At 39.5% G+C, this 15,010-nt stretch overlaps 1 non-coding gene across 1 annotated transcript; it reads left to right on the top strand.

The window, feature by feature from the left end:
* Positions 1-407: 407 nt before the first annotated feature.
* LOC112635756 lies at positions 408-514 on the top strand. Its single transcript, XR_003122074.1, has one exon. It is a non-coding gene; the product is annotated as a U6 spliceosomal RNA (small nuclear RNA).
* Positions 515-15,010: the final 14,496 nt, after the last annotated feature.

The following is a 15,010-nucleotide window of genomic DNA, read 5'->3' as shown; positions in this document are numbered from 1 at the left end:
GTTTGGTGTTTTTCTTTAAGGGAAGGTTTTAAAATTATAAATTCAGTTTTTTCAATAGAGCTAGAGTTGTTCACATTTTCAACTTACGTGTCAGTTTTGGTAACTTGTGTTTATCAGAAATTTGTCCATTTCATCTGTCAAATTTATTAACATAAGGTTGGTCATAATATTTATTTATTAGCCTTTAAAGTCTGTTGAATCAGCCAAGCATGGTGGCTCATGCTTGTAATGCCAGCACTTTGGGAGGCCATTGCGGGGGGATCACTTGAGGCCAGGAGTTCGAGACCAGCCTGGCCAACATAGTGAAACCCCATCACTACTAAAAATACAAAAACTTAGCTGAGCATGGTGGCGCACACCTGCAACCAAGTTGTTTGGGAGGCTGAGGCATAAGAATTGCTTGAACCGTGCTCGCTTCGGCAGCACATATACTAAAATTGGAACGATACAGAGAAGATTAGCATGGCCCCTGCGCAAGGATGACACGCAAATTCGTGAAGCGTTCCATATTTTTAAAGTTCATATGGAACCAAAAAAGAGCCCACATCTCCAAGACAATCCTAAGTCAAAAGAACAAAGCTGGAGGCATCACGCTACCTGACTTCAAACTATACTACAAGGCTACAGTAACCAAAACAGCATGGTACTGGTACCAAAACAGAGATATAGACCAATGGAACAGAACAGAGTCCTCAGAAATAATACCACACATCTACAGCCATCTGATCTTTGACAAACCTGAGAGAAACAAGAAATGGGGAAAGGATCCAGTTTCAGCTTTCTACTTATGGCTAGCCAATTTTCCCAGCACCATTTATTAAATAGGGAATCCTTTCCTTACTCCTTATACGAAAATTAATTCAAGATGGATTAGAGACTTAAATGTTAGACCTAATACCATAAAAATCCTAGAGGAAAACCTAGGTAGTACCATTCAGGACATAGGCATGGGCAAAGACTTCATGTCTAAAACACCAAAAGCAACGGCAGCAAAAGCCAAAATTGACAAATGGGATCTCATTAAACTAAAGAGCTTCTGCACAGCAAAAGAAACTACCATCAGAGTGAACAGGCAACCTACAGAATGGGAGAAAATTTTTGCAATCTACTCATCTGACAAAGGGCTAATATCCAGAACCTACAAAGAACTCAAACAAATTTACAAGAAAAAAACAACCCCATCAAAAAGTGGGCAAAGGATATAAACAGACATTTCTCAAAAGAAGACATGCATATAGCCAACAGACACATGAAAAAATGCTCGTCATCACTGGCCATCAGAGAAATGCAAATCAAAACCACAATGAGATACCACCTCACACCAGTTAGAATGGCGATCATTAAAAAGTCAGGAAACAACAGGTGCTGGAGAGGATGTGGAGAAACAGGAACACTTTTACACTCTTGGTGGGATTGTAAACTAGTTCAACCATTATGGAAAACAGTATGGCGATTCCTCAAGGATCTAGAACTAGAAGTACCATATGACCCAGCCATCCCATTACTGGGGATATACCCAAAGGATTATAAATTATGCTGCTATAAAGACACATGCACACGTATGTTTATTGCAGCACTATTCACAATAGCAAAGACTTGGAATCAACCCAAATGTCCATCAGTGACAGATTGGATTAAGAAAATGTGGCATATATACACCATGGAATACTATGCAGCCATAAAAAAGGATGAGTTTGTGTCCTTTGTAGGGACATGGATGCAGCTGGAATCCATCATTCTTAGCAAACTATCACAAGAACAGAAAACCAAACACCGCATGTTCTCACTCATAGGTGGGAACTGAACAATGAGATCACTTGGACTCAGGAAGGGGAACATCACACACCGGGGCCTATCATGGGGAGGGGGAGGGGGGAGGGATTGCATTGGGAGTTATACCTGATGTAAATGACGAGTTGATGGGTGCAGCAGACCAACATGGCACAAGTATACATATGTAACAAACCTGCACGTTATGCACATGTACCCTACAACTTAAAGTATAATAATAATAAATAAATTTTAAAAAAAAATTAAAAAAAAAAAGAATTGCTTGAACCTGGGAAGCAGAGGTTGCAGTGAGCAGAGATCGCACCACTGCACTCCAGCCTGGGCGACAGAGCAAGACTCTGTCTCAAAAAATAAATAAATATATAAAAATAAAATAAAATAAAATAAAGCCCTATTGATTTACGGTATCTCCTTTTTCATTCCTGATATTTGTAAGCTGTATCTTCTTTGTTTTTCATAACCTTTCTAGCTACAGGTTTATCAATTTTGTTAATTTATTCAGTGATACTGCTCTTGATATCATTGATTTTATTATTTTTCTGTTCTTTATCTCAATGATTTCCACTCTAATTTTTATTATTTCATTCTTCTACTTTTGCTTCATTTTTGTGCTTCTTTTTATAGGTCTTTAAAATGGAATCTTAGATAATTGATTTAAGATCTTTCTTCTTTTCTAATAAAAACATTTACAGATATAGGTTTCCTTTTAGATACTTCTGTAGCTACATTCACAAATTTTAATATATTGTGTTTCATTTTTTAATAGTCAAAGTATTTTCTATTTTACCTTGTGATTTCTGTTTCATGGACTATTTAGGAATATTATGTTTAATATTCTAAAATATGGGAATTTTTCAGATATACTTTCAGTTAGCTTTTTAATCGAATTCTGATGTGATCAGAGTATACTGTATATGATTTCAATTCTTTTAAATTTAGTAATGCTTGTTTTATGGTACAGCAAAATGGCTTACCTTGGTGACTGTTCCATATATACTTGAAAATAACATGCATTCTGCAATCACTGCAGGTAATGTTCTATGAAGGACAACTCGGTCAAGTTGGTTAGTTATGTTGTTCAAGTCTTCTAAATCCTTAGTGATATTATGACAACTTGTTCTATCAATTCTCGAGAGAACAGAATTTAAAATCGATTCTAATTGTGGGTTTGTCTATTTCTCTTTATAGTTATGGCACTTTTGCTTCATGTATTTTGATGTTCTGTAATTTGCCAACTGTTTACTATTATTATTGTTATTTCCTTTTGATCATCTGAACCTTTTATCGTTATGAAAAGTCCCTCTTTATCTGTCTTACTATTTCATGTACTGAAGTCTCCTTTGCCTGAGATTGATATAGCACCTTCAGCTTTCTTATTATTTACGCTTGCATGCTACCTCTTTTCCCACCCTTTACTTTTAATCTATCTGTCTCTATATTTAAAATGCATTTCCTGTAGACAGCATATTGTTTGATCATGCTTATTTATTCTATTTGACAATTTCTAGCTTTTAATTGGAAGGTTTACACCATTTATATTTAATGTAATTATCAATATAGTTGACATTAAATCTAATCATCTCTTGTTTCCTTTTTCCTCTTTTGGATTAATTGAGTAAGTTTTAGGATTCCTCTTTTGAATTGAATAAGTTTTAGGATAGCTATACTTTTTCATTTGGTTATTTTATTGATTATTTTACAGGATTTATATTAGGCAACTTTAACTATCAATGCCTATATTCAAATAATATACCCTTTCACATACAAAGTAGGGACAATAGTTTGCTTCCATTTCCTTTGTGCTATTATCATCATACATTTGACTGCTATGTATGTTATAAACCCCAAAATACATTGTTTTCTCTTTTGTTTTAAATAACTTGTTATCCTTTTTTAAAACTTTCTTTCATTTAATATTTATTTATTTATTTATTTATTTATTTATTGAGACAGGGTCTCACTCTGTCACCCAGGCTGGAGTGCAGTGGTATCATCTCAGCTCATTGCAACCTCCACCTCACAGGTTCAAGCAATTCTCCCACCTCAGCCTCCTGAGTAGCTGGGACTGTAGGCATGTGCCACTGTGTGTGGCTAATTTGTGTATTTTTTTTGCAGAAACAGGGTTGTGCCATGTTGCCCAGGCTGGTCTCAAACTCCTGGGCTCAAAGTGATCTGCCCTAAATAGCCTGTTAACTTTTAAAGAAAATTTAAAAACGGCCGGGGGTGGTGGCTCAAGCTTGCAATCCCAGCACTTTGGGGGGCCGAGACGGGCGGATCACGAGGTCAGGAGATCGAGACCATCCTGGCTAACACGGTGAAACCCCGTCTCTAGTAAAAAATACAAAAAACTAGCCGGGCGAGGTGGTGGGCGCCTGCAGTCCCAGCTACTCAGGAGGCTGAGGCAGGAGAATGGCGTGAACCCGGGAGGCGGAGCTTGCAGTGAGCTGTGATCCGGCCACTGCACTCCAGCCTGAGCGACAGAGCGAGACTCCGTCTCAAAAAAAAAAAGAAAAAAAAATTTTAAAAACAAGAAAAAGTCTTAATATTTACCCATATACTTACCACTTCTGAAACTCTTGTAAGTCCAAGTTTCTATTCAATATCATTTTCATTCAACGTAATAATCTTCCTTGAACACTCAGTATTCATTTGGATTCTGTTTGTGTGGAAACAAGTCTTTATTAACCTTTATTTTGAAAAACATTTTAACTGGACATAGAATTTCAGGTTGGCACATATTTTTCATTCAGTACTTTAAAAATGTTCTTCCAATGTCTCCTGGCTTACACTGATTCTAACAAAGCATCTCTAATAATTCTTATCTTTGTTCCCTTATATTTAATATATCTTCCCTAGCTACTCTTAAAATTTTTCAGCAATTTGATTATGATGTGCCTTGGTGTAGTTGTCTTTATGTTTAGCCAGCTTAGGGTCACTGAGCTTCTTAAATTTATAGGTTTATAGTTTTTATTAAATTGAGAAGAAGCTATCCATTATTCCATCAAAATTTTCTTAATCCTACTACATAAATGTTAAACTACTTGATATTGTCCCTGCAGTCATTAATGCCTTCTTTTTGTTTTTCAGTATTTTTTCTATCTGTGCCTCAGTTTGAATGGTTTCTTTCTACGTCTTCAAGTTCGTTTATCTTTTCTTCTGTAGTGTCAAATCTGTTATTAAACCCATTCAGTAAATATATATACATATATATACACACATATTTTTTTTTCATATATATAGCACTTGTTTAGGATGGAAGGATGAGTTCCATGTCAGTTACTTCTTTGTGACCAGAAGCAGAAGTTTCTTATCTCCTTATTTTTCTTATTTTTATCTTTTTTCTTATCTCCTTATTTTTCTCTTCATATATCATGTTCTGTAGTTTCACTAACATATGTTAGGGTTGGATTTTTTTTTTTTTTTTAATCTTCCTTGGAATTCACTGGGCCTCTTAGTGACTTTAATCAGTTTAAGAAAATCCTGTCATTATTTCTTCAAACATTGCTTCTGTTCTATTCTTTCTCTTGTTTAATTTTGGAGCCTTAATTATTGGTTGATATGGGTCTTCTCCCTCTATTTTCCATATATCTCAACTCTCTTTCGTATTTTCATACTTTCACCACATTGTGCTTCATTCTGGATTTCTTTTGACCTGTCTTCTAGTTTTCTAATTATCTCTTCAATTGGATCAAATTTGCTGTTAGAATCATTCTACTTGGTTCTGTTTTAAATCCACTAGATCATTTTTTACATTCCCTGAAACTATTTTCAGGCTTGTTTTTTAACATATGCCGGACAGTTAGTTTCAATTTCTGAAGTCTTTGTGCATCTGTTTCTGCTGTCTGTTGTTTTTGCTGATTCTCACTCATGGTGCCTTCTCTCCCTATGTGCTTATTTGCTCATTGCCTTTGAAGAATTACTTGTGGAGATTTTTGAGGCTTAGGATGAAGAGGTCTTCACTGAAGGAGGATTTGCCTTTGCTTTTGCCAGGTGTCCAAAGGAAATACTAATCTGGAATCATTTAAAATTAAATTCAAGGTTTGAGGTTTTCTTTTACTACCTAGGTGATATAAATTTGGGCTGCAAATCAGTCTGGCTTGGACTTTTTCCTTCAGCTCTGCTCAGCACCAAGGAAACTTTCGTATAGTCCCTTGGAGATGTGGCAGCAAGGGTAGGTTTACTTTTTTTTCCTTGGAGACAGGGTCTCGCTCTGTCACCTAGACTGGAGTGCAGTGGCACAATCATGGCTCACTGCAGCCTCAGCCTCCCAAGTACCTGGAACTATAGGTGTGTGCCACCACACCCAGCTAATTTTGTTATTTGTAGAGACTGGGTCTTCCTATATTTCCAGGCTGGTCTCGAACTCCTGGGCTCAAGAAATCGTCCTACCTTGGTCTCCCAAAATGCTGGGATTACAAGCATAACCCACCATGCCCAGCCTAGACTTATTTCTATTTCACCCTTACACTAAGGGTATAACTCTTCGATTTTTCAGTTTTATATGGGGACAGTCTCCTATTAGATTCCTAACTTTGGGCCAGCCATGAGTTTGACGTTCTCAGACCAACCATCAAAACCAGAGTGCAAGTTTGCTTCTATCAGCAAATACCTTCTGGTTAAAAGTAGTCTTTTTGCTTCACTTATCACTTTGAGTTTTCACTTTCAACTAGATTTTGACCTGATATTTCCTTACTATTTTGTTGGCTCTTTCATGCTTTTAAGATGTCTTAACTATTTTATCCAGCATTTTAAAGCTATTTTCAGCAGGAAAGTTGATTCAAATAACCCAGCCCAAGCCTTTCACATTCCCAGAAACTGAAGTCCACTTAAAAAAAACCCCATCAAATGGCCTCTATAGGTAATCCAAACCCTCATTGATTGTTTTTCGTTTGTTTTGGGGTGAAGAGGTTGTTTGGTTTTTTTTTTTTTGCTTTTACAGACTAATGTGTCTTCCTTAAAAAGCAATTGAGAAAGTACCCTATAATATGAGACTTTGTAAGGATTCAAATATAAAGTAACTTCCTCTTTTCTGAGAAAGTAGTTTGGGAAGATAAAATCTCACCTTATGTTGAGTATATATGATATATAAAGTCTTTCACAATACCTAACATACAGTAAGTATTTAATAAATGCTCTATACCTACTTTCCCTCCTCTCTCTCCTCTAGCTCTTAAGCTTTGAATAAAATCTAAGTTGTCCCGCTGCTTAAGATAATGTGATTCAAAAATAAATAACACGTGAGTCTATCCCTGATTAGAGTAAGTGTCATGGTCAATATGACATTTCTCTAAGACTCCTCTAGTCCACAGTGACAATCACATGAGTTTCTTTCTCTCTCTCTCTCTCTCTCTGTCTGTCTCTCTCTCTCTCTCTCACACACACACACACACACACACACACACACACACACACACGAGACCACATAACCTTACAAATTACTGCTTTTGCAGTCTTTATTTTCAGGGATTGTTGTGAAGCATAATGACCAACATATCATAGAACAAACTTAAGTTCTATTTAGAAAAGGAAGACCTTTGGACTCCAGATAGAAATGGTCTTCTCTACTCACATAGGACTTGGGAATTTCCCAAGAAAAACATGAGTAAGAACTTAATGTAGGATCTTCCTTCAGTGACTTGAATGAGGGTGGAGCAACCTTTTTACATTAGTACAAGCATATTGCTAGGATATGCCTGATGGCCACTGTGCTGATGTGCTGAGGATGTAGAAATTAGGCCAGAGCCACTTCCACTTCCTTACCTTTTTTTTTTTTTTAAATTTCCTTTATGTTATTTTGAAGAATCACAACCAGCTTTAAAAATTTTTTACACAATTATATTCACATTATAATATTAAGGCAAAACACATTTATATGATTGTTCTTTAGGGAGCAGTATTTCTTTTTTTTTTTTTTTTTTTTAATTTATTTATTATTATTATACTTTAAGTTGTAGGGTACATGTGCATAACGTGCAGGTTTGTTACATATGTATACTTGTGCCATGTTGGTCTGCTGCGCCCATCAACTCGTCATTTACATCAGGTTTTTTTTTTTTTTTTTGAGACAAAGTCTGGTTCTGTTGCCCAGGCTGGAGTTCAGTGGCACAATCTTGGCTCACTGCAACCTCCACCTCCTGGGTTCAAGCAATTCTCCTGTCTCAGCCTCCTAAGTAGCCGGGACTACAGGCATGTGCCACTACGCCCAGCTAACTTTTGTACTTTTAATAGAGATGAGGTTTTACCAAGTTGGCCAGGTTATTCTCGAACTCCTGACTTCAAGTGATTGGCCCACTTTGGCCTCCCAAAGTGCTGGGATCACAGGCGTGAGCCACTGCGTCCGGCCTCCCTACCCTTTAAAACACATCACAGCAATGTTTGTAAGATTGCAAGAGGATAAAGAGGTGCAGCAGCCTGCGCCCATTCTCACGACAAATTTCCAATTATTATGACCAGCACTACCTCCATATTAAAATGAAGCTTTTCCCCTATCAACTATGACTTTTAGTTCATATTCTCCTATTCTGTGATTTCCCTGCTTGTAGAGTTCTGTCCATGATATTGAAAGAGACCAAGAGAGGAAAGCACAAATTCACAACATTTTTAAAGTTAAAGAATTCTTCGAGATGGCCTAATTCAATGCTTCCTTGTCCATACATAATTAAGCAGAAAGGCCAGAGAGGTTATGAGATGGACAAGGTTATAGACCTACACTAGAACTCCCAAATTCTTGACTTGCTATACACATCTCACTACACTGTGCTACTGGTTCCCTGCAAGTTCTCAGAACTCTTCTCATCCATGCTTCATGCTTGGAGAGAGTGAGGCAAGGGCAGACGTTGAGGCCAGCTGAATGAAACTCTTTACATTGCTGCTAGTGGAATTCAGAAGAATCGGGAATACAGAGAGAATGCAGAGTTAGGCAACATTGTCTAGAGAGGGAGAATGGAACAGGATTTGAAAGTAATGGAAGGTCAGGACTGATGAGAGAGGGAAAGGCATTCCAGGTAGATGAAACTGATGTTTGAAGTCTCAGTGCAAAGAAAGGATGAGATATGTTGGTGAGGAGCACAATAACAAAAGTGATAAAAAAATATGGAATACTAGCTCAGGCCAACAATACTGAGATAATGGGGCATATTTCATATAACACTAATTTTCCTCCTCTAGCACAAGGAAGATATGGGATCAAATTAATATCTGAGAAACATTGTAAAAGAAGTGAGATAATTTTAGCTGGGAAGGTATGAGGGAGATATGGATCTTCCTTTCCACAATGGAAAGAAATGAGCTAGAATTGCCATTAGGAAATTAAGATTGGGCATCAGGGCAATCAGCTGTGCGCTTTTAACTGAAAGAGGCCAAAGAGTCAGGAAATCTTGAAACAAGGTCTAAAGGAGACACCCTTCAGCCTAGGATGAGTTAAGTTCAGTCCTGCCTGGAGGCAGAGGGAGGGATGAAATGTCCTGTCATAGAGTCTAGAAATCTGGATCAGAGCCAATTCATGGAAACAAAGCATCTCATTATGGAGAAAGGTGGAGAACAGCAGGAAAAACCTCCAGCCTATTTGCCTGGGACTTCAGAGCAGTGTAGAAGTTTTCTAGCTTGATCAATTTTAGACTCTGATGATTATAACAAAAACAGATTTCAGTTAAACCAAAATGAAAGAATTTCCCATGATACTTCCATGAAGCTTGGATCTCACTCACTGGGGAGGTTAGCACCTGAGAACAACCAGCATGAACAACTTAGGCACTGCTGATAACGAAAACAGAGAGGGATAAAAATTATTGCTAAGTTGGATGCAGCCATAAAAAAGAACGAAATCATGTCCTTTGCAGCGACATGGATGTAGCTGGAGGCCATTATCCTAAGTGAACTAACACAGGAATAGAAAACGAAGCACTTCATCTTCTCACTTATAAGTGAGAGCTAAACCTTGAGCACACATGGACATAAAGATGGCAACAACAGACACTGGGGACTACTAGAGAGGGGAGGGAGGGAGAGGGGTAAGGAATGAAAAACTATCTACTGGGTACTATGCTCATCACCTGGGTGATGGGATCATCCATACCCCAAGCCTCGGCATCATGCAATTTTTAAAAAATTATTGCTAAGTTGGAAATTTAGAATTCAACTCTGAGGCCTTGGAGCTTGTCAGGGAGGGTTGGTTAAGTGAGGGTCCTCCCAGCCTAGTGGCTATGCAAGAACTTGCTTCTGGGAACCCATGGTGAAGGCTGGGTGTGTCTGAGCGTGTGCTGAATTCCTGGCTTCAATTACAGACTACCAGGCGGCTGAAGAGTCTGTCTTGCAGATGTCATCATATTTACAAGATTCATAGGTCCCCTCTCCAGAATGAGCACCTCTCTGCCCCTGCTGCCATTTTCCACCACTGTGTGCACTGTATGAAGAAGCAGAGCATCGTGGGAGGCAGGGTGAGGGTCTCCCAGGTGTGTCTGCCCACTCCCACCCAATGAATGAGGAAATGATTGCTTGGATAATTCACACTGCACTTCCACTGTCCTAGTCATGGCTTCCATGTTGCAGGCTAGATTCGGCTAGATTTAACAGTGCAATGCTCTCATAAGTATGCTGTGGTGTAGTGGTTACCATGGTCACCTAACAGTGGAACCCCCTCACTTTAGAAAATCTTCAAAGAGAGATTTTGTACTTATCTGGGATGGAGGCAGAAGTATGAATAAGAGGATATCTTAAATTTTCCTTTCTTTTTTCTTTGTGTGTGTGTGTGTGTGTGTGTGTGTGTGTTTTGTTTTGTTTCGTTGAGACAGGGTCTCACTCTGTCACCCAGGCTGGAGTGCAGTGGCATGAACAGGGCTCACTGCAGCTTCAACGTCCTGGGCTCAAGCAATCCTCTCACCTCAGTCTCCTGAATAGCTGGGACTACAGACACGTGCTCCCACACCTGGCTAACATTTTATTTTTTGTAGATATGGGGTCTTACTATACTGCCCTGGCTGGTCTTGAACTCCTGGGCTAAAGTGATCCTCCCACTTTGGCCTCCCAAAGTGCTGGGATTACATGCATGAGCCATTGTACCCAGCCTCAGATTTCTATTGAAATACTCTACAATACTTTTCTGTCCTGTGCCTGTTAAAATCTGTATAAATTATCTTCCTGCCAACATCCTAGGGGTCCAAAAAAGTGTGGGTGCTTCGTCTGACTCCTTCAAGTGATTGTTTCTAGGCTCTGCCTCTGGAGATGCCATTAGAAAACTGATAGGCATGGGGAACCAGCTTCTCCCCACAGAGTGAAACTCCCAAACAACCAGTCCCACATTCCTCTCTGACTCATGCTCCCAACCTCCAACTGTGCCCTAAAGGTCAGTGGGCTGGGAAACAGGCCACATCTAGGACAACTGCAGCTGGAATAAGATGTCTATCCTGATAGCCAGGACTCACTCCTCCCATCCTCAGACCTGGGTAACTCCCTGGCCCGTGCCCCAAGTATTGTGATAAGATGCTGCCAGTGATGAGAAAAGGGTAGTCAACAAGGAATCTACCCTAGGGCTGACAGCCTCACTGGGGAGATCAGATCACAGGCTCCATGGCTCATCTCTGATTCCTCGACTTGCCATAGCAGAGCATCCTCCTGGTCCCTGAGGAGGAGACACTTCTTATTATCTAAGTCAGTGGATGAGAGCAGAGGCCACATGATTTTGTCATTTGCTGAGTGTCTGCCATGTGCCAAGTCCTATGCTAAGTGATAAATATACAATGGTGCATAAGCCTTGTATGTAGCTTACAATCTAGTAGTAGAGGCCACCATTAAACAGGTTCACAAATGTAATTAGTGTTACAAAGAGAAAACAGAAGTGAAATAAATCCTCATTGCTTTATCTTTGGATACCTGCACTCATACTCATACATACAAACACACCCTTTGTGTCTATCCTTGATGCTTGCTCTGACTCAGTGTTTCTGTCAAACCCAAGGCAGTGGAAGTATGGAGTCTGCAAAAATCCACAAAGTGGATAATGCACAAATCAGGAATAAAGAGTTGACCCTATTCCAGTATGAAAATTCACCCCTGGCTATAAGTCTAGGTATAAAAGTCATATCAAAATTGGTCACAAAATTCTATTTACACATCTAGGTTGAATAAATTTTATCTTCACTTCCTCAAAGCCACCCATCTCTGAAGCAGAAAGGCAAAAAAAAAAATTTTTTTTTGAGAAACCAGAGGTACACGCAACCATAGGGAAGAGAGGACTCAAAAGATGGGTTTGAGTCTCCCTTGCTTCCTCTCTCTATGTCCCATTATGAAATCACTGAGTCTTAGGCCTGCACACAGAGCTTTGGGGAGTCCTCTTGTTCATTTCGCTGCCTTCAAAATCTGCAGACAAATGCTAATTGACCCCATTCTTCTAGATCCTCAGACAGAGGGACTGCCCAGTTTCCTTCAGTAAACCACACTGTTGGAGAGTTCTTCTTTGCTAGCTCTTCTTTGCTAGTTCTATTCATTCTTTCTCTACAAAATTAATTCCTTTCTTGATATTTTGTGTTTTAAACCTAAATGTGCCAAGGGGAAGAGGTAGACACTTATAATATTTCCTCCTCATCCCTGCATAAACAGTCTGAAAAGTGACCACCTCTTGTTTTGCTTCAGAGGAAATTCCAGCAGAGGTTCCAGGTGGAAATATCATAAAAATTTGGGAAGCTGGGCATGGTGGCTCATGCCTGTAATCCTCTGGGAGGCCGAGGCGGGTGGATCACAAGGTCAGGAGATCAAGACCATCCTGGTTAACATGGTGAGACCCTGTCTCTACTTAAAAATACAAAAAATTAGCCGGGCGTGGTGGTGGGTGCCTGTAGTCCCAGCTGCTCGGGAGGCTGAGGCAGGAGAATGGTGTGAATCTGGGAGGGAGAACTTGCAGTGAGCCGAGATTGCACCACTGCACTCCAGCCTGGGTGACAGAGTGAGACTCTGTCTCAAAAAAAAAAAAAAAAAAAAAAATGCTGGGAAGCTGGGACTGGGACTCTTCTCCTCTGCCATCAGTTAGCATAACCCAGGTTTGGAAGACCTCCGTGCAGCAGGCTGGGAAAAATCCAGGGGCAGTTTCTAGGTGGTATTTCCTTCCCTCAAGTATGGTCACTCCAGAAAGTTAAAGGTCAAAGGACAGAAGCTAGGTGTAAAAGTTTCTTTGCTTTACTGTGAAACCTTTTCATACAGAAAAAATGGGTAGGCTGAATGATGCAAGGAGCATGTGGCTGGTTAAGTTAAATTCCGCAGGCCATTATATGATTACAGAATAGAACCAGGCAAAACAAAGTGTGGAGTTCATTAGGACAGATAACTACAGCTGAAATTAAAACAATATTATAGAAAAATCTAGACACTGGGTTTACATTATACTTGGTCTTTATGCTTTACTTAATGTAAGAGGAGCACCTTAGTCATATAAAGTCAGAGTCCCAGAAACCTTAGTCTTTTGTTCTCAAAAGCTAAGGGGAAGAATAAATATTTTAGCCCTCCTCAAATTATTTTATTTATGGCCCTGCCTTCAGCTAGGAAGACACATCCTAGGTTGGTCATTTAGGTCCTCTAGCAATTTCATCCTAATTTCTAACTAAACCCATTTCTTTGGACTTTTCCAACTTAGAGCTATGCTTCAGTCAAGATAACCTTTTCACCAACCCCCACAGCCTGACTCTTCTCACATTTAAGCCTCAGATTGAACAATGAACGTCTCCCATCACCTAGAGTGTTGTCTTCACAGACTACTTCCCACAATCTCCCATCAAAACCCAGTTCAAATCCTTTTCTTGCAGTCTTCCCTTATTAACTGCAACTAATTGAGATTACTTCTTTACTCCAGTTTAACTTAGCCATTTAATTTCAACAACATGTAATTACATAAGCCTGCAGGTGAGTGCATATGTGTGTGTTTCTATGGAACAGTGGGAGATTAGACTATCTAGTTTCCCCACTCCACTCCTTGGGGTTCTTCAGTAAATGCTAAAATTATTTTTGAGATGGACTAACTGCTCGTCACAGAATGAGACACAAAAACTCTTCTGTATCAAGTTCTGAAAGATGGTCCAATGATGAATAGCAATTTCAAGAATGGAGAGAATGACTTACAGAGAAGAGATATCCTAATTCTGTACTCCATCAGAATTCACACTTATGACATCGTTTGGGAGCATTTGATTAAGTATTTCTAGTATCAGACCAATATCTAAACTCCCATTCAGAAAGAGCATCGAGTATAAGCTTTATACAGGGGAGAAGCATGGTAACCTAGAGCAGCACCTAGCACATAACAGAGACTCAGCCAGCATTTGTGGAAGGAAGGAAGGGTTGAAAGGGGGGCCTGAGAGGGGAAGGAAGGGATTGAGAGGGTCAGTAGGTTCTAAATCTCTCTTTATTGTCATTTCCTAAAGTTGGTTGACTTTCCAAGCAAGAGAAAGCCAGTCAACGATTTCTCTGACTAGAGGAACTGGAAGCCATGGGGATGAATATGAACTCTGGCTAATAGGAAAAGGAATATCAGTATGGGGAAGCTTTCTGCACAATGGAAAACAAGATACAGATAAATGAGATACAGAGAATTAATGCTGGAGTGCCATCATTGCTATCAATGTTGGGAGAATTAGGGGTAAGGACATTTCTGGAAGCTAGTTAAAGAAGACTTTCCAGAGGAGGAAGAGGAGATAATAGACCCGACTTTGGCAAGAAGGAAGCTACAGGATTAAGCACACAGGAGTAGGACTGATGAGAAGAGCCGTGTAGACCATCAGAAATGAGACAGGGTAACTATGGAAGGGGAAGCAGTTAAATCGCTTATCTTAGCATGAAAAGGCTTTGTTGAAAGTCAGGAGAACTGAAATGCTGGGAGCGTGAGTAGTTGATGGGAGAAATTGGTAAGAGACCTAGAAGATTTAGATTTGTCTTTTCTTAAGCATATGAAACAAAAGCGCTCAAAAAAACATTCCTTTCTTCACATTTTACCAACAAGCAAACGGCAGCAAAATGTGAGCCCTTCCTCAGGCACCTGACAAGAAAACTGCTGTCGGTGACATTATTGTAGCATAAAACAATCAGCTTGGTGCCAAAAGTGTAATGAATACTTTTATGCAAATACATTGCCCTTTTTGCTGACACACAAAATCCTCAAACTGACCTTGTTCCCAGAAACTAGTTTATTTTCATCTTCAACTGTCTCTCCCTTGATCCTGGTTTCTCCCTGAGTGGACCT

Source organism: Theropithecus gelada, chromosome 11 (genome assembly GCF_003255815.1).
Source record: "Theropithecus gelada isolate Dixy chromosome 11, Tgel_1.0, whole genome shotgun sequence".
NCBI classification, from domain to species: domain Eukaryota; kingdom Metazoa; phylum Chordata; class Mammalia; order Primates; family Cercopithecidae; genus Theropithecus; species Theropithecus gelada.
This window is presented reverse-complemented; position numbering and strand designations above follow the sequence as displayed.